Below are 20,808 nucleotides of genomic sequence, written 5' to 3'. Positions count from 1 at the left end.
CGTAGTGGAAATACAAAATTTTGTATCCATAATCTTTACGTTCTTTCTTTGTCAAGGATTCAAGATGATTAAGTGCGGTGTAAATTTGAACTGAATGTTTGGGAGCAGCCACTATTTCATCAAGGTAACTCAAATATCATTTACCATACTTATGTTTGATCAATTGCATACAAGAAACAAAGGCGCGCCAAGCAAAATTAGGGTCCTTTTAAATTTGTAAGAGCGTGCACACATGAATGAGCCATTGCAACAAAACAATGATGATGTAGATAACTATTTTTTATATGAAGCAATCGTTCATGGGGCACCGGGAGATCATGATGATTAGTAGAGCAAAGACACAGTGAATGGGTAATCCATACCCAATAAGTGTAGGTAGTATATCGAATTGCATTTCATGAATACCATCAATCTAGGTGAGAAAAGTAAACACATAGTGAGCTATGATGAAATGTAGAACCAAAAAAAATAGCCATAAGTGTCACCCAAAGATCTATCGCTTGTAAAAGCGATAGGAAACATTTTTAATTCATACCTTTCTTTGTTAACATGTGTGATCAATACAAGGAATTGTCATTGCGAGCAGGCAAGTTACTAAAATAGAAAAGCATTAGTTACCCAATGATATTGCCTCAAAGAACTCAACAATTGAGCGATTCGAATATTGAGAGACGTGCATACTTGCAAATTCATAAATTTCTCCCTCAATTAGACATTGTACTACTATGCAATATCCATGAGGATCATTGTAAGAAATACATGTTTGAAATTAATTGTGTATCATGGGAGTTAGGCCTTCGAACAAGCTCAACGGAGTAAGCTTTGGAGCGAGTTTTTTTTTTATATAAGGGCCGCCTTCCCTACCTCTCCTTCCTCCTCTTGCTGCCCATGTGCTTCCTCCTCTTCCATTGCTCCTCCTCCTTAGCCTCCTCCTCCAACATCCTCCCTCTCCTCCACCTCCTCTCTCCATCTACTCATCTAGCCGCCCTCCCTCCTCCATCAACCGCCCTTCCTTGCTAAAGCTCCTCCTCTTCTTCCTCTCTCTTTCCCTATCACTATATAACCTCTCTCTCTCTCTCTCTCTCTCTCTCTCTCTCTCTCTCTCTCTCTCTCTCTCTCTCTCTCTCTCTCTCTGTTGTCCCTCTCTCTTTCCTCTCTTTGCCCCCCCCCCCCCCCCCCCTCTCTCTCTCTCTCTCTCTCTCTCTCTCTCTCTCTCTCTCTCTCTCTCTGGCCCCTCGGGGGGGGAGATGGAGAGAAAGAGAATGGGGAAGAAGGGGAACGAGTGGGACCAAAGAGAGGGGCTGGTGGGGCGGGGGGGGGGGGCAAAGAGAGGAAAGAGAGAGGGACAACGAGAGAGAGAGAGAGAGAGAGAGAGAGAGAGAGAGAGAGAGAGAGAGAGAGAGAGAGAGAGAGAGAGAGAGGCAAGGCTAGGAAAATACATTTTCCTACTCAAAGAAAATAAGGGCAAACTTGAACTTCTCCCGGTTTTTAGGTCAAAATTTGAAGGTTTTGCCGGTATTTACACTAAAACTTGTGTAAGTTTCTTGATTTTCTTCGAGGATAGCTCAAAATATAACCGTGATTTTATAATTTTAGCCGGTTAAAAACAATATACCCCGGGTTCTTTAAAATTCTGATAGGGGGGTTGGAGAGGGCGAGTAGGGCGTTAGAGAATCAGACAGTAGGGGGTTGGGGGAGGGAAAGAACATTGTCTTTTATATATATATACATATATATATATATATATATATATATATATATAAAGAGAGAGAAAGGAGTTGCTTAAACTTTCTTTCACCCACTTTCCTCTTTTTTTTTTTAAAGACAATGCTCTCTTCCTCTCACAATTCCCCCTCCCTCCCCAACCCCTCTCTTCCCCCTCTCTCTGTGTCTCTCTCTCCCCTGCTCACCATCTCCAACCCCCCTATCTAGTCAAACAAAAACGAGGGTATAGTGTTTTTTTAACCGGCTGGAATTGTAAAATCCCGCTTATATTTTGAGTTGTCCTTGAACAAAACCAAAATAAATAAATAAGTTTTAGTGTAAATATTGACAAAACCTTCAATTTTTGACCTAAAAACTAGGAGAATTTTAAATTTGTCCTTATTTTCTTCGATTAGGAAAAATGTATTTTTTTCGTCCTTCTGCTCAACCTTGCTCAACCTCGATGTGCCTGGCACTCAACCCCAGTCCACGCGACCGCCACATACAATACCTTTTAGGTTTACACTAGTCTACACACTCACAAACATTTTAACCGGTGGTCCTACGCTACAAGCCAACCCAGTCCCATCATGGGTGACATGACAACCAAAGAGAAGACTACAACCCCAAAAAACCCTGTGAGGACATGATCGAGCTTTGCGGTTGTCCTGGTAGCTCGAAGCAAGCTTGACTGCATTGAACACCTTCAAGCAGCGCTCGATTGAGTCATGGGAGAGAATTATGATCTCAAATTTCGCATTAACAAGCTCGAGGCACGATTCGACTCAATCATCAAACTCGCCATTGATAAGGTCAAGGAAGTTGAAGCTAAAGTTACCAAAGTTCACATGGTCACACTCCCTATCCTTGAGTTTGGGAACAAGGAGGGACGACTTCAGCTATTCCAACAATCACGCCTCCTAAAAGACACTGGATTTTGGATTGCTTAGGAACTTACCCTGGCTCAAATCAAACACAAAGGTGAGGAGCTCAAGAAAGGGCGACAGGCACGAGTCAAGGCAAGTGGGCGGTATACTGCGGAGGGAAGGCCATCATACATGAGTTTTTCTCTCTTAATGCCCGCATCATGCCGCCAAGCAGTGATCACCCCCTAGCGTCTTAGTTTCCCCCTTCTTTAAAAAAATGCGTATCTCATTCAAAGGTTTTCCTTTTCAAACAATCAAATCCAATCCCAACCCTATCGACCCTCGGGTTGCTCAATGCCAATGTAACAACCATTACCCTCTACCTCTTGAGAGGAGACACCCTTTGTATGCATGTTTTTGGTCCCATGGGTCATCTGTGACCTTCCAAGAAGGATCTCTCTCTCTCTCTCTCTCTCTCTCTCTCTCTCTCTCTCTCTCTCTCTCTCTCTCTCTCTCTCTCTCTCTCTCTCTCTCTCTCTCTCTCTCTCATGGATCATATGTGACCTTCTGTGGACGAGTATAGAGAGATAGGGGGGTCGAAGAGAGAGAGGGAGGGAGGTCCGAGTGGAGAGAGAGATTGGGGGTTGGACAGGATGAGTGAGGAGAGAGATCAATAGAGAGAGAGAGAGAGAGAGAGAGAGAGAGAGAGAGAGAGAGAGAGAGAGAGAGAGAGAGAGAGAGAGAGAGTGGGGAAGGGAAAGGACTGGAGAGAGGGGAGAGGGAGGGGTGAGCTCTGAGAAAGAGGTAGTGGGGCTAATAGAGAGAGAGAGAGAGAGAGAGAGAGAGAGAGAGAGAGAGAGAGAGGAGAGAGAGAGAGAGAGAGAGAGAGAGAGAGAGAGAGAGAGAGAGAGAGATATGAGGGGGCCAGAGAGAGGAGACAGAGGGGTGGGTAGAAGAGAGAGATGGGGGGACAAAGAGAAGAGAAGGGGGAAGAAGGGAAGGAGAAGGGATGGAGAGAGGGAAGAGATAGGGGCTGGTGAGGGAGAGAGAGAGAGAGAGAGGGAGAGGGGGGGGGGGGGGGGGGGGGGGGGGGGGGGGGGGGGGGGGGGGGGGGGGGGGGGGGGGAGAGGGGGGGGGGGGGGGGGGGGGGGGGGGGGGGGGGGGGGGGGGGGGGGGGGGGTGAGGGCGGTAAGGATTGTGAGAGGAAGAGAGGGGGTGCATTGTTTTGTTGTTATAAAGAGGGGAAAGAGGGGGGAGTGAGCTCATAGTGGAAAGAGGGCGGTGGTGGTAAGATTAGGGGCGGCTCACGGTGGCAGTAAGCTAGCACCACTAACCACCAGTGGTGGACTTAGGTGGTGGTGGCGATGGGTGCTAAGGGGAGGCAATGGGAGGTAGTGGTGGCTGCCCTCAAAAAAAAAAAAAAAAGCTCGCCCAAAGCTCACTCCATAACCGTCCCCTGTACCTGAAAACGTCCCATAAAAGGTACCATGACTAGCATTTAAATTTTGATATTTGAAAATGTACCACTTTGACCAGCAAACAAATGATATTTATGCTCTTGGACACACACTACAAAAGGTTGCATTTTATTTATTTATCTCCAAAACCAACATCATTTTGCAGACCTTGAATATCAAAACTAAAGCATTTAAGACGTATGTACGTGATGAAAGGTAGAAAAAGAGGAGCCAAAATCAAGAATCCATATGCAAACGAATTTGGTTTCCTCCATCTGACTAGGGGATGCTCAAGGTCACCATGTACAATAGATGCATTTGCATTACCAAGAACCTTCTTTAATTAATGTAGCCCAAGTAGTTTCCACACCAGCAAGATCTAAAATGGAGCTGGATTGCCCATTAGTAGTACAAAGGTAGTTTGATTATGAGTGAAGATTGTATGTGACTGTATAGCAAAAGAATGTTTAGGCTATTTTCAACCCTCTTTACTTCCTTTGATCGCCTCTTTAGGGAGAGGAGGAGGAGGTGATGGAATTGTTGGTGCTTTACTTATACTTTATGATCTTGAGAAACATCTCCAAAGGAAACCTATTTGCTTTTTGACACGATTGTGGATGGGATGGCGCAGGTGTTTACAGAGGGGCATGGATTTAGCAGGAATGTTTGATGAAATTAAAAAAACATGTTTCCAAATTTCTTATAACCATGCATCAACAAATACTTCCATTTCAAATCAAAATAATCAGCCTTCATCAGCAAATACTCCCCATTTCAAATCAAAGCAATCAAGCCTCATAAAGAATCCATCAACATGAACCATTATGGAAGGAAGAGGGGAAATATCCGTATTCCATAATATAAAAAATATATTTGCATTGTCATTAGGGTGGGCCAGACAAATTACGTTTCCCAAGCTAGAAGCAATTTGCAACAAGGTAGCACCCAAAACATTTAGGAAAATAAACAACCTTACCTCAACCCATATTGGGCCTGTATAACAAATTACATTGGTAATCATGAAAGAAATCGTGGCTCTGAGCATAAAACCTCATAATATCCACAAGCATCATACTATACACAATCTATATCACTTGGTCCCACTTATGCATATTGAGCCACTTGCCCACATCATTTGCCTTGGGAATTTTACTAGAGAAGAACATAATATTAACTTTCTCTGTGAATCGTTGTACTTGAGACACAATATCAAGTACGATAATTGTGACTACATGTTCTATTCTAGAGGAGCCTTATGAGCCTTTTTCCAAGCGTGTTGAATTTCAAAAACTCCCCAAGCATAACATTAAAATGGTGCAAGCATCCGCATACTTTGGATAGTGAATTTTTTGCTCGACATGCCTGCGCTTTAGTTCCACAGTTGTAGAGCAAACCCAATGCTCTGAATCTGAATTATGCACGACTTGAGTGGAGGTAGAAGATGAATCCATAGAGCCTTGAAAATTTAGAGCTTTCAAAAGCAAGAAAGTATGCATGTTCTCACTCTCTCTCTCTCTCTCTCTCTCTCTCTCTCTCTCTCTCTCTCTCTCTCTCTCTCTCTCTCTCTCTCTCTCTCTCACACACACACACACACACACACATTTTCTCATACCACATAAACAATACACAAGCTCAATTGTGGGGGGTGAATAAACTAAATATTTACCGATAAATGAAAACAAAATGAAGGCTTTAAAATAAAATTACGAGTCTTTAATGAAACAACGTGTAAGTGGTTAATTGTTGGGAGAGAGGGAGAGAAGATATTTGAATTGTCTCCATTCACACATGCACACACATTTAGTTCCTCATCTTTGACTTCACTCTCAAAGAGATAAGCCAATTAGTTGTTAGCCTTCTCTAGTTAGCATAAGCTAGAATATTCAAAGAATTTCTTTAACCTCTCTCACGCTTTTGCTCAGTTTACAATCCCCCCCCCCCCCCCCCCCTCCCCATCTTACATGGTGCAAGGTGGGAGAGGATTAACGGTAGTGTGCTTTGGGTGAAGAACAAGATCAAGGCCATTGATCTAAGAGGCTTAGGATCAGGGAAATGAATGCTTTTCCTAGCCATCCCTATCTATTCTTATAGGCAAGCCCCCACACCGGTTCCCCACTAGGTCATTGCCTGCCCTTGGTTTCACATTACTCTCCCCTTGGAGAAGCGTTTTTGTCGAAAACATATTTTTCTTAAGAACACTAATGTATTCCCAAGTGGAACCTTTTTTAAGTCTATCTTTCCACTTAACCAATGCTTGGCAATGCACATGACAACCAGAATGTAAATCATGATAGTAAGAATGCGCTCAGGTTCATGGGGCTACGTGGGAGGTTCAATGAAATGAAACAAAACCTATTGGTCAATTACATTGTAGTCCCTATGTAAGCATTTAGTAAACATCTTACATGAAAAATTGGATGAATATAAGAGTACGCATGTAAAGAAAAATTGTAGATCATATCTCCAACTCGCTTCAATACTTTGAAGGGGCTACAATATCTAGGAGATAACTTAGGTGTAGGACTATTTTTTAGACTTTCGGGGTGTTCTGGAACACATAAGAATACCTCTTCACCTTCTGTGAAAATGACTTGCTGACATTTTTCATCAGCATATTTCTTGTATTTGCCATATGCTTGTGGAACATTCTGACAAGCAATTTTTAGCATATCCCATATGGTCTTGGATAATGTCCTTGACTTGATAAAATTTTTCAATAGCCAACCCCATGGTAACTGATGACCTAGGTTAAAAACCATGTGTAATCATGAAGAGACTAAACCGAGTAGTAACATGCTTTGCTCTATTATAAGAAAATTCCAAAACACTAAGCTAATCTTCCCAATGGGATTGCTTCTTGCTAACGTATGCTCAAAACATATCCTCTAGTACTTGGTCAACTCATTTAGTTTGACCATCTGTCTTGGGATAATCTGCAGTATTGAGATTTGAGTTGTGTTCCCAACCATTTAAAGACACCTCTCCGAAAGTGACTGTCAAACTTGAGGTCATGATCACTCACAATATTGCTCAGCAATCCATATAATCTATACATATTGTCGACAAATAACTTGGTTAGCTTTGGATTTTTAATAGAGTACTTGGTTAAAATAAACTTATAGAGTTTAGTCAACCTATCTACAATCACCTAGACTGAGTCATTACCTCATGTAGTGGTTGGTAGACCCACATTCAAATCCATAGAGATACTCTCCCATTTACCATTGGATTCTCCAAAGGATGTAAGAGACCTCCTGTCCTCAGGTGCTCTGTTTTGTTGACATTTTTGGCAATGTAAGATGTATTTTTTAACATACCCATGTAATCTTGGCTAGTAAAATTGTCATTATATGAGTACATAAGTCTTCTTTATGCTTGGGTGCTCTGTACTTGGACTTTTATAAACATTCATAAAGAATTTGGTACAAAATGTACGCGTCTTGTCAGTACATAAACTCTCCCCTGTGTAAAGTAGGTACCCATAGTCAAGTTTTATGAACAGAAGAGAGTTGATTCAAGCATGCAACTGAGAGCATCAGCTACCACCTTGTATCATCCTTTACGATATCGAAGCTTCGAGCCATACTCCTGAGAAGAATCTCATCCCAACTGGCCTTTTGATCCTTCACATCTAACAGCTATGTAAACAATTTTATACTTTCATGGTCAAACTCTATTTCAAATTGAGCACTATACATATGATGTTGCCACTCTTTCATAGCATACACTATTGCATATAGCGCTCTTTCATATGCATAATAAGTTTGCTATGTAGAAGTAAGTTTCTTGCTTTCAAAGGCACAATCATTATCAATATTTGATAACAAATGACACAAATAGTAAAACAAAAAGCGTTCTTTTATTTCATCATTAGAAGAGAGCTTCATAAGCTCGGTTGTACAAATGAGTGGTGAGGGAGATCATCTTTTTTCCCCAATAGCCGTATGTATGTTATGCTCATAGCTATGACATACTGATGAACATCAACCCATGCAACCACTCGAGTTAACATCGCATTTATTCTATCCATGTTCATTACCTAAAATCTAAGGTTTTCTAATAAACTTGGATCTGAAGAGATGCACCTTTTACTTGGATATTCCACACATCAACATCATGGCTATTTATCATAGCTACCTTGTAATGATGGGAACTAGGAGTCTGAAGCAAATTGAGACGTTTTACTAACTTATAGTTAATGGAATTGTGCGAGGTGCTATCATCTGCTAGGATTATCACCTTGTGACCTAGAAAATAGCCATGTATTCTTACAAGCTCATGTGGCGGTTGCCACATAGAGGTAGTGATATATTACTCATGAACCACTTTGCTATGTGTCACATCAACATTGGAATAACAATAAGAGGATTTTGGAGGAAGCAATTTCACCATGTGCACCGTTTTTTCCTTACCTTGGGCATCAAATTTTCCATTGGGACAATCCTTTTTTCCATCCATTTCCCATACAAGTAAAACATAACTTCTCTTTCTTTGTTTCTTCAAATTCTTAGTTGAAACATGACCTTTAGGCTCCTTGGGCTTCTTGCATGCATCAGATGAGGTTACATTAAATTTTCTTTTATTATGTGCTTGATCATTACCATGAGATGTACATGCATGTGAAATATCAGGCATATGCATGCTATGCAATGATTTATCATCAAGATCCTCATGAATATATATTTGCACTAGCTTCCTCAGGTGTACTTGCTAGAATTCATCTAAACCCTCTAGTTTTAGGATAACATCTCTATAATGTAAGATATATTAGTGTCTTATGATGCTGCATAGAACACTTATCCCATGTGGTCAAATTTCTATCTTATTCGTTGGTAGGAAGAAATTATTTTCTAAAAACATCCTCAAAAACGGACCTTGTGCATTGTATGATGCCCTTGTCCTTGAGAGACATCCACCATTTATAGGCTTTGCCTTCCATTGTCAAGCTAAGCCCAAAAAACTCCTAGGTCACTTGCATTGCCCTTGGCCTCCTAATTCATGAATGGCACTACTAGATCAAACCATTTAGTGACATTCTCATTCAAATGTGAAAATTTAGCTTCTCACATAGACATCATTGTAGTGCCCTAAGTTCTTAAAGGTCAAGAAAATCTATCTAGTCATCCATGCCACTTGTCATGGATGTATTCTCCATGAGAGTATCCTACTATGGGACAATGGTAGCCCTAAGGTACGATGGATGCTCAAGCTCAAAGCTATGATGCATGTTTATGTTGGAATCCATGATGCAATGCTATGGTTAACGAGAAAACAATAGTACCATGTAAAAAAGAATGCCTTGCAAAGCTGTGCCGAGTCTTTGAAGTGCTTGCCAATGAGAAAATTCAAACTATGGAATTAGATTGGACTTTTCGATTCAATTTTCTATGTTGAACTACCTTGTCAAGGTCAATTCCGATGCCAAGTACAATGTTGAATTTCTTTTTTGGCTGCAAAATTGAACATGTGAGCGATTTGCTGCCTTGAACTTGCTTTGAGGGATGTTGGGTACGATTTTGAAAGCCTTGAGAGCTTGCCAAGACCCAAACTCTGTGCCAAAATCTTGAGATTGAAATTCACGTGTTGTAATCAACAGCTTTGAGAATCAGCTTTGAGTGCCAAATCCCAAACTCAAATTGCTAGAATGAAGTGTGCATGCAAGAGAGTATGAGTTCAATTTCTCCTTACTACATGGTGGTTTGCTTTGGAGCTTTGCCAAACTTTTTTGCCTTGCGGGGGGGGGGGGGGGCTTGAACACCCCAAATAAATAAGTGTGGTGGCCTTTGAGTGTGAAGTCAAGGACCCCAAGCCCAAGCTATGGGGAGAGAGAGAGAGAGAGAGAGAGAGAGAGAGAGAGAGAGAGAGAGAGAGAGAGAGAGAGAGAGAGAGAGAGAGAGAGAGAGAGAGAGAGAGAGCATCACGGGTGTTGCTCCAATTTGGCCTCCCATTGAGAATCTAGCTGCCATGGTGACAAGTATTGCTCCTCATGCCGGTGTAAATATATAGAGGGCAAGCAAGTAGTATTTGATTTAGGTCATCGGTGGGGTTGTGTGTGTGTGTGTGTGTGTGTGTGTGTGTGTGTGTGTGTGTGTGTGTGTGTGTGTGTGTGTGTGTGTGTGTGTGTGTGTGTGTGTGTGTGTGTGTGTGTGTGTGTGTGTGTGTGTGTGTGTGTGTGTGTGTGTGTGTGTGTGTGTGTGTGTGTGTTAGGGAGAATCCCATACAACACACAGTCCTCTCTACGCCCTTGGTGCATGCATGAAAAAAAGAAACGCCAAAAGTAGCACCATGAACTTGCTTTAATACCAATGAGAGGCTTAGGGTCAGGGAATTGAATGCTTCTCCCAGCCATCCCTATCTATTGTTATAGACAGGCCCTTGTGCTAGTTTCCCACTATCCATGCCTAACCCTTGGCCTCACAAGATCTAGCACTGCAAATTTACAAAATGTCATCCAAAATTTGTAAAATTCTCCGTAATTTATGTTAGTTTGCATTTATGACATCAAGATGACTTTCATGTATTTCAAAAATCGAGTTCAGGTGGTGGTTGGGGCTATTTTCCTAGAAAATGATGAAACACAACTGTAATGTTAATAACGAATCAATGATTTGTGGATCTATTAGAAAATGTGTGTCCCTTGGCAAGGAAACACAATGTATGGTCAGAGATTAAGAAATTTTCCTTTACTGCATTGGTTTTGATGCTTTGAATGAGAAAATTACTTACACATTGAACTAATGCTTTTTGCACTTCAAATCTTGAGGAGACTTTGAATACATGGATTCATGTAGATGCAATAATATAAGAACTTCTACCTATATACCCTGGTAGCACTACCCTCCATGCTTCCTCCTTGGTAGCTCCCCCCTTGTAACCTTGCATTGTCTCAACAAATAAGGGCTTACTACCCAGTGGTGTCGTCCGCGGCTCTACCCCTTTTAGCATACAAAGCTTGTGGGGATGGGCTATTTTGGTGTCATAGGGCATGCTTCCCAAACCCATGTCGGCATTGTGGGGCATGTTTCTTCAACCCACCACCTCAACAAAGAGGTTATTGTGTGACCCCATGCACTAGGATCCCATGCCTAAAAGCCCGTTGTACCTCAATCAATGCCCGATTTGCATTTTGCCATGGGACCTTGCCTTCGAATCATCTGAGTTTTCCAAGGACTTGTGCTCAGTGTGAGTTGAATTTATGAACTTACCTATCTAGTTGTGGGACAATCTCAAAGAACTTGCAAGTACTCTAGGAACTCCATTATTTGTGCCAGCGTGTAGAAAGCTTAGGAATGTTACCAATAAAGTCTGCATTTGTTGGGATATATGTAAGCCTCGTTTAGAGAGTATAGTAATTAATGTTGGGGAAGGTTTAAAAGTGCTCCCTCTTAAGTTTGGCACATTTTTGGAGCTTGTTTTAGATGCAATGGTTTTGGCCACTTTGCTAGAGACTACCTTTTGAATTGCTCAACTGGGACGATGGGTGTTGTGGGGCAAAAAAGGTTCAAGCGACGACCGTCACAAAACATACAATTTACAACATGGAGATAGAAGCTGAAAGGAATTGTGGAGGTGGTCACAACATAGAAACAGAAGTTTCTACTACTATCAAGATAGACACTAATCTCAAGAACACCTTGTAGCTAAGCATGGAACAATTGATGGCAACAAAAAGGCCACACCTAGTTTCCAATTCTCCGTGTTCCCTATGAGAGGAAACCACAAGTGAAGCCTACTCAAAAAATTTCATTGCCCCATACCACAAGCAAAGAGGATGAGGGATGGAAACAAGTCACTGTTATTAAGTGTAAGTGCATCAAAATGTTGGCACATAGCAACTTCCATCGTAAGGAGAATCCTCCGAAAATACTTTGAAGCTTTCCACACCCCACTCATATGTTGTAGGGACGGGCCACAATGAGGACAAAGATGCTCCTCATTACGATATGGAAGAGGAATACGGAAGGGAGGTGCGACATATGGATCTCCAAAAGTGGAGTAGTTTGCCCCACTTTCCCAATGATAGACAGACTTAATATTCAGTCCTTGAATGTGAAGGTATCAAACTGGTAAAAAAAAGTACTCTATTTTGAGAGAAGGTAAGAAAAGCATATACAAAGTGTTGGGTGATCCAAGTATACCACCTTGACGCAATCAACTGCAAGAAGCAAGTGCTAGGGATAAAGTTGGTGTTGTACGAAGATAGACCTCTTGGTTATAGTGGTTGTTTCCACTGTTGATAGGGATTTGGAACCCACCCCAAGAGGTGATCAACCATACCTCAGTGAGTGTCTTGGGTGTAAGAATTAAGTGGGTTGACCAATTGCTCACCATTATCAACATATATGCTCCTTGCAATGCGAAGGGAAGAGCCAACTTGTGGGTGGATTTTGAGGAATATACCTTTGGAAGGAGACCGGTGCATCATGGGAGATTTCAATATGGTGGAAGCTAGAAAGGACAAGACGGGCTTTGCTAGCCTACTGAAAATTTTGGAAAAGAAATAATGGAATCTTTATACAAGAAATGGGCACTGACTGACTTATCAACTGTTGGGTCGTGGAGAAGCTCAATTGGCTTAATGTACTCTAGCCTCCAATATGCCAACACAGATTGTCGTCTTGATAGGTGCTACATCTCGCATCAAGAAGATTTTTTGGCTTCTCCCCTTTGTGGTGTTGAGTGTTGATACCTCTCAAGTGTGTCAGAACACTTTCCTCTTAAGCTTCACATTGCAAGGGCTAGGGAAGACGATTGCTTTTCGAAAGGGAAGAAGAAGGAACTAGTCTTTGAGAAGCGTCTATTTGAGGACCCATTGTTTAGTTTCCTTGCTAAGATGGACCTACTCAAGCTAAAGAATGATGTGAAGCATTGAGCGCTCAGTCTTGGCCCTCCTTTGTGGGTAGCATCTAGTCAGTGAGATAAAGAGAGCGAGACCTAAAGTGACAAAAGATCGAGAGACCAAAAACAAAGAGCTGAAAGAAGAGGTGGTAGAACTCTCAAAAAGGAATCAAGAAGGTCAAGATTCATAGGAGGAGCACATGAGGTGGCTTGAAGCCAAAGCGTTGCTTGCCAATTTGCAAGCCGAGGAGGTCCCAAAGACCCAACTGCTGATCAGAGTGCTCTCCTCCAAGCCCAAGGTTGCCAACCAAGCTCATTTTTTAGAGCTCTTAAGGTCAAACAAAGAAGGCATTGTATTATAGCAATCACATAGGAGGGGGGAACATAATCCGAGACAGAAGATTGATATCGTCAATTAACCATCTCCATCAAATTATTGGTTAGATAGAAGACTACTCACCAACGATCGCTGACGCGAGAGCACAATTTCTTGGCAAGGTAAAGCGTAGCATGTGAACTACTCGAGCAAAAGCCTTGCAGAGGCCTATTTCAAAAAATGAGTGTTGGACTCCCTTAAAGAAAATGGGGAAGGAAAATTCCCCTGGGAGGGATGGATTGATAGCTGAATTCTTCAAGAGTTTTGGGAAGATCTCAAAATCCCAATAATGAGATTAGGGAGCGGTGCGAAAGGAAGCTAGGTTGAAAAAGAACTAATCAAGCCTACTCCCAAATTAGTTTGTTGCTCCCTCTTAAAACACTAGTGCCCAATTTCTATGATGAAAATAGCTTACAAGATCATTGCTAAGGTTATTCCTTTAAGGCTGGATCCAGTCTTGGACAAAGTAATCACCCCTTATCAACATGGCTTCATCAAAGGAAAATTAATTTATGGCAACATCCTAGCAGCAATGGTCGACGTCAAGTATGCTAATGTCACCAAGCAAGAATGTATCCTCCTCCAACTCAACCTGGATAAGGCTAATGGCGCTTATGACAAAAACTTATGGCCATACATTGTCGAGGTCATAAAGACGTTGGGCTCTGGAACTAGGACGTGCATAATATTTCACACACTTGGGGAGGGAAGCTATTGTGAGCTGCTCTTCAACAACAAGATTGTGGGAATTTTTGAAGTCAAAAGATTGATCAAGCAAGGGTGCCCCCTTTCCCCACTGCAATTTGCAATCGGGTCTCACATTCTAGTAACCTCACTCAAGGACAGTGCAACAAAAGGAGAAATTCAAGGTCTCCCACTACCAGGGACAAAACAATTGCTTGCAAAATTGTTTGATGATGACTCACCACTCTTTATAAAAGCCAATCCACAAGTGATAAGAGAAGCTCTCAAATTGTCGAAATATTTGCTATTGCTTCTAGCTCACGACTCTTTTGACCCCATCAAGTGGTCGGGGGAAGTTATTGTGAAAGGCACTATGTCCAGACACCTCGGTACTCCACTCAAGGTGGACATTTTGGACAAGCAAAGATTCAGATGGGTCTTGAATAAAATCCACAATAAAATGAGAATGTGTAAATATGCGCTCCTTTCTTTCCACAACAAAGTCATTTTGATTAATGCCTTCATGATCCCTTACATCTCTCTCATGTCTTTGATTCTAAAAATGGGAAAAATGTAAAGGGAAAGAATTTCTAAAACCTATCAAATAGTTCTTGTGGAAGAATGTTACCATATACATGTGGTAGTGATGTGTGTGAACACACTAGGACCGCCGGGGCATTTTTTCCCTCTTTAGGAGGTTTTTTTCCCCCGAGCATTGTATATATGCCCATCACTCTAGGGCTATCTATCTTTCCATTGCACACTAAGTAACACACTCTCTATTGTGCGCCTTGAGCTTCCTTCGTCTTCTCCAAGCTGTGTGTGTTTCTCTGCAACCCTAATTCCAACAATTGGTATCAGAGCAGGTCACATCCTCCCGGGCTTAGTCGCCAGCTGCTCCAGCACACGCCTGCTCACTTTCTTCGATTTCAGTGAGCTTTGGCGAGCGTTCATAGGTCGACAAAAATTTTCAGCCTGCGTTTCCACTACAGGCAGTACTGCACAGGCTATTTCGTCATTTTGTGCAGAATTTTTGTCAGTGCCGTTTTCTGCATAACAAGTGCCTTATAGTCTTCTACGGTTTGTGCTATATAGCACAGGTTGTTCCTGCTCCATTTCTCCTATTTTCGGGCAGTTTTCACATCAGGTGCAGCATTTACCATGGCTGACAACAACAACACGGATGTGTTCAAGATGTTTGTTGCTAAGGACAAGTTGGATGGGGACAACTACCCTATGTGGGCTTATATGATGCAACATGTTCTTGTGTCAAAGGGTGTCTGGAACATTGTGCAGGGCATTGATGTACGTCCTGGTTCTGAGGATGTAGGCGATGTTGAGGATGTTGCAGGTCTTGCTGCAAGGATTGCAGCTGTTAGAGTTGTTTTGCCTACGGCAAAACAAGCTCATTGGGAAGTTAAGGATGCGCAGGCTCATGCATTGATTGCCTTGTCTGTGAAGCGCACCATTGTTCCTCACATCCGTTCAGCAAAATCTGCAAAACAGGCTTGGGATATTGTAGCAGGTCTTTATGCAAGCCGCAATGAGGCTAAAATTGCTTTGCTGCGTAAAGAGCTGGAGTCGAAGATTATGCATGAGGAACATGATATGGACACTTTCCTTGCTAGTGTCAAGGATATCAATGAGCAGCTTATTTCTGCAGGTGAAGTAATTTCAGACAGTTCCCTTATGCAGACTGTTCTTGATTCCTTACCAGATTCTTACCAGACTTTTGCTAGTACTTGGAGACTTATGACCCAAGGAAATCCTGAAGTTGTCTAGTTTGATGCATTATGCACATTGCTGTTGCAAGAGTCACTTTCTAGAAAAAACAGGACTAGACAGCGTGCAGTTGAACAGGCTTTTATTGCTTCTCAAAGAAAGGGTGGTAATAGCAATGCAGCCACTTCTTATGGTTCTGCTGCGAGTGGCAAAAATTCTATTCCTAATGCTTCTGCTGGCAGCAATTCGTCTAGCAATTCTGGTGAAAAGGGCAAAAAGAAGATGCGTTGCCATTATTATAAAGCCAATGATCACTTGATCAAGTCGTGTCCTAAGTTGAAGGCCAAAGAGGCTAAGAAGAAAGAGGGTGGTTCCACTACAAATGCAGCCATTGTTGAGTCTTCTGTGAAAGGAGACTGTGTTGCTGATGTTGATGCAGAATCGGCTTTTAGCGCAGAGTGCACTTACAATCCTGATGTCCATGATGCATGCTTGTCAGTTGCTACAGATTCACATGTGTGGTATTTCGACAGTGGTGCCACGAAGCACATTACCTCACATCGTGAATTGTTTACCTCTCTCGAGTCTGTCCCTCATGGGAATTCAGTCACTTGTGCCAACAACGCCTCTTATCCAGTTCAGGGAGTTGGAAAGATTGTGCTTACTGCTGCTAATGGCAGTTCATTCACACTTGTTGATGCACTTTATGTACCTGGGATCAAGAAGAATCTCTTATCTGTATCCACACTTGCTAGACTTGGACTTGTAGTCAAATTTGTGGATGACAGATGTACAGTTCATGATCTCAGTTTTGGTGATGAAATTGTTGCATCTGGGCTTTTGTGCCGTGGGCTATATAAGCTCACTTTGTATGACAAGTGTGGACAAAATTTTGCAAATGCTGTTGCAGATTCAAGGGCTATTTCAGATGCAAAACTTTGGCATGCACGTTTTGGTCATCTGAATTTTGCCAGTTTGCTGTGTTTGCAGAAATCTGATATGGTTGCTTCTTTGCCGCCTCTTGAAGCACCTGTCAAACATGTTTGTGAAGGCTGTATTTTGGGTAAGATGCAGCGTTCTAAATTTCCAAAGGATGGTTCAGTTCGGGCCACATGCAGGTTGCAGCTTGTGCATAGTGATGTTTGTGGGCCCATGTAAACTCCGTCCTTGGGCAATTACCTGTACTTCGTGACTTTCATTGATGATTACTCCAGACATGCATGGGTATTTTCGCTTAAAGCGAAGTCCGAATTTTTCATGTGCTTCAAACAATTTCTGGCTATGGCTGAAAATGTCTCGAAATGTACTATGGGCACCCTCCGTTCCGATCGAGGGGGGGAGTATATGTCTCATGAATTTAATGCATTTCTGGCTAGTCGTGGGATAAAACACCAATGTACAGTGCCTTATACACCTCAGCAAAATGGTGTTGCTGAGAGGAAAAATAGGTCACTGACGAAAATGGCACGATGTATGGTCAAAAGTCAAGCTTTGCCGCATTCTTTTTGGCTTGAGGCCATCATGTGTGCCACTTATGTACTTAACAGGTGTCCTACGAAAGCTTTGCAGTCTATTACTCCATATGAAGCATGGCATGATACAAAGCCTTCTATTGAGCACATGCGTGTTTTTGGCTATTTGGCATATGCTTTGGTGCCACAAGTGCAGGGCAGAAAACTGGATGATAAGGCTGTCAAATGTATTTTTGTTGGTTATAGTGCTGAAAGCAAAGGTTACAGGTTGTATCATCCGCAAACAAAACGTATTTTGATTTCACGGGATGTAGTGTTTGTGGAAGATTCTGTTCAGCCCTTGCTGTCATGTACTAGAGACGGTAATGTAAGCTCACAGGACATTTATGACACTTTGTTGCCTCTTTTCAGTGGTGGAAATACGAATGTAAGTTCCAATGAGGCAAATGTACAGCCTATGGGGGTTTTTGAAAATGTTTTAGATCAGCCTATTATTACTGATGCACATGATGTACTTGATGAGGAAAGGGCTGAAAATGAGCAGGCTAGAGGTATGTCAAAATGGCTGGTGCACACTTTGCGTGACATTAAATTGGATGCACCTTTGTCTAGTCGTACTCGTTCAGGCTCTCGCCATGCATCTTATGCATCAGATTGTTATGCTTTGGCTGTGTCTAGCTTACATGATGTTGAGGAGCCTCTGACTTTTGATGAAGCACAAAATTCAAAAAATTGGATGGTTGCCATGCAATCAGAATATGATGCACTTATAGAGAATGACACATGGACTTTATGTGATTTGCCTCCTGGCAAAAAGGCCATTGGTACGAAGTGGGTTTACAAGTTGAAACGCAAACCGGATGGTGAGATTGATCGCCATAAGGCTCAACTTGTTGCAAAGGGTTATGCACAGCAAAAAGGCATAGATTTATGAAGAGACTTTTGCTCCCACTTGTCGTATGACTACTGTACGTTTTCTATGTGCATTGGCAGCTCATTTTGGTTGGGATGTACATCAATCAGACATTGTTACTGCTTTCTTGAATGGTGACATATTTGAGGAAGTTTATGTAACGCAGCCTCGCGGTTTTGTCATAAAAGGACAAGAGGACAAAGTGTGCAGATGTAAGAAGGCTTTGTATGGGTTGAAGCAATCTCCTCGTGCTTGGTATGAGAAAGCTGACACTCATTTGTTCAAACAAGGCTTTCGTAACAGTCCAACAGAAAGCACATTGTATGTAAAACGTGAGGGTGATGTACTTCTCATTGTGGTTCTTTACGTTGATTATTTGCTGATCACTGGACCAAATGAGAGACATATTGCTGAATTTAAGGCTGATTTGAATGCTACTTTCAAGATGAAAGATTTCGGGCTATTGCATCATTACTTGGGTATATAGTTTAAGCAGTGTGATGGTGGTATTGCCTTGTGTCAGAAAAGTTACATAGAGACATTGCTATGTAAGTTTGGACTTGAGGATTGCAAACCTATTGCCACTCCCATGGAAACAGGTTTGAAATTGAGTCTACATGATGCTGGCGATCCTGCTGATTTCACTCTTTACCAAACTGTTGTTGGATGCCTCATTTATGTATGCAACACGAGGCTAGATATTCAGTTTGCAGTCTCACAGGTCAGCAGATTTATGCATAGCCCAGGGTCTAAGCATTGGCAGGCTGTCGTGATTGTGTGGTGAAGGGTAGGATTGCCCCACGACGAATGGCAAAGGGAGGAGAAAATACACATGGTTCTGATCCGCGATGGTGCAGAGGGACGGGGGACCTGCTGTTCTGCTCTCCATCGCCATGCCTTGGTCTTGTCTCCATCGCATGCAGGGTCAAGACAAAAAGGCGGCGCTGAGGTCAGGCGAGAAAGAAGACGAGGAGGGCACGGAATGGTGGAGAGAGAGAGAGAGAGAGAGAGAGAGAGAGAGAGAGAGAGAGAGAGATGCCGTTTGTCCTGGGGCCAAGGCGAACACAGGAAGTTTTTTTTGGCTACTATGATTGTGACGGGGCCCATGCTCCACGTCTTGTTAGCAATAGACTGTGTGCTTTGAGAGCGAGACAAGCAAACCCATGGCGGGTCTGAGAGCAGGGCCAGAGAGAGAGAGAGAGAGAGAGAGAGAGAGAGAGAGAGAGAGGAAAGAATAGGCGCTCATGGTCTAGGACCTAATCAACACAGTAAAGCTTGTATCAAAAGACAGCATGTGGAAGGAGGCTAAGGTGCATGATAAAATTATGGCACCTACTTGGACTTTCCTCAAGCTTGCGGGATGCACAGGGGAAATCACATGAAAGTGCAACAAAGCAGCTTCGGCTCTAGAATGGAAAGAGATTATTAGATGCCCCATTCTTCATTGGTTCCCCTCGTTGTCCAAACTTGGAAGAGGATCTTTGAGCCCTTTTTGGAGGGAAGTTTCACGAAAGGTGAATAACTTGGAAGAGGATCTTTGAGACTATCAAACACTTTAGATGCACCATTCTTCATCGGCCCCCCTGGTTGTTCAAACTTGGAAGAGGATATTTGAGCCCTTTTTGGAGGAAAGTTGCACAAACGGTGAGTAACAAAGGACTCTCACATCATTGGGATGACAAAAACCTATGCAGAAAGGAAGTGGAGCAAGTAGTAACTCATTATAATCCAAGTATCCATGAAAGGCTCTTGGTCAATAGAGTCTTGGAAGCCCTATCCTCCAATCATACGCCTGTGATTGGGTTAATGTTGGATTTGAAAGCCTAGCATTGGCCAAAGGATAGAATGTTTGTACTCCCTAAAATCCATACCTATCATTAGGAAAAATATGAGCCCTAAAAGGGCCTTGTAAAAAAAACCAATCAAATTCCACTCAACAATAGGACATAAAATGGAGGACATGGATAGACCATCTCTGTGTACTTCAAAACTATGTCATGTAACATATCTATGGAAAGAGCTCTGCAATGTGATCCAAATGCACTATTGTTCAACAAATTTGAAGTGAAAATGCTCAAGTTATGGTCATTTGAAAAAAAAATGCAAAAATTGGTGGGACCATGGCCACAAGCCCATGCTCATTGGTGTAGAGATTATGTTCCAAAGGCATCTTTGACCTTAAAGGGCCCTTTTGGGGTTCATATTCTCCCTAATGTAACAAGTTGGTATACAAAGCAGACAAGTTTTGGAAGGAAAATTGCCTAGAAGAGCGTTGGAAAAAAAGTGCTAGTGTCATCTAAGAGATCAACTTGCCGAACTCCATGAAGATGTTTACTTGGAAGGTGCTATGGGGAGCCATCCCAAATAGAAACAAGATTTTCACTAGAGAGACAAGCCCTAACACTTGCTCGGTTTGAAGAGCAGCTTTAGAGGATTGCCTACATTTGTTCAAAAATTGCCCTGCTACATGAGATCTAGTTGCTAAAATTTGCAAATGGATGCGAAAGATCTTGAAGATTATCTTCTATACAAATGACCTTATCCAAGGAGGAATAGCCATTCTGGTTTGCACCAAAATCACCAGATATTCCTATTTGAGACAAATTTGGAAAGCCTGGAACCTTCGCATCTTTGAGGAAAAATGTGTCATGACACAATTCAATGATGTTGTGATTGAGAGCATTGAACCCATCTATGCTATTGGATCAAAGGGAGGGGCTGCCACTAAGTCCAAAGAATGGAAACATGCACTTAGTTGCATCGGATACTAGTGTGG

Source organism: Adiantum capillus-veneris, chromosome 2, assembly GCF_014529385.1.
Source record: "Adiantum capillus-veneris isolate H3 chromosome 2, ASM1452938v2, whole genome shotgun sequence".
Lineage (NCBI taxonomy): Eukaryota > Viridiplantae > Streptophyta > Polypodiopsida > Polypodiales > Pteridaceae > Adiantum > Adiantum capillus-veneris.
This window is presented reverse-complemented; position numbering follows the sequence as displayed.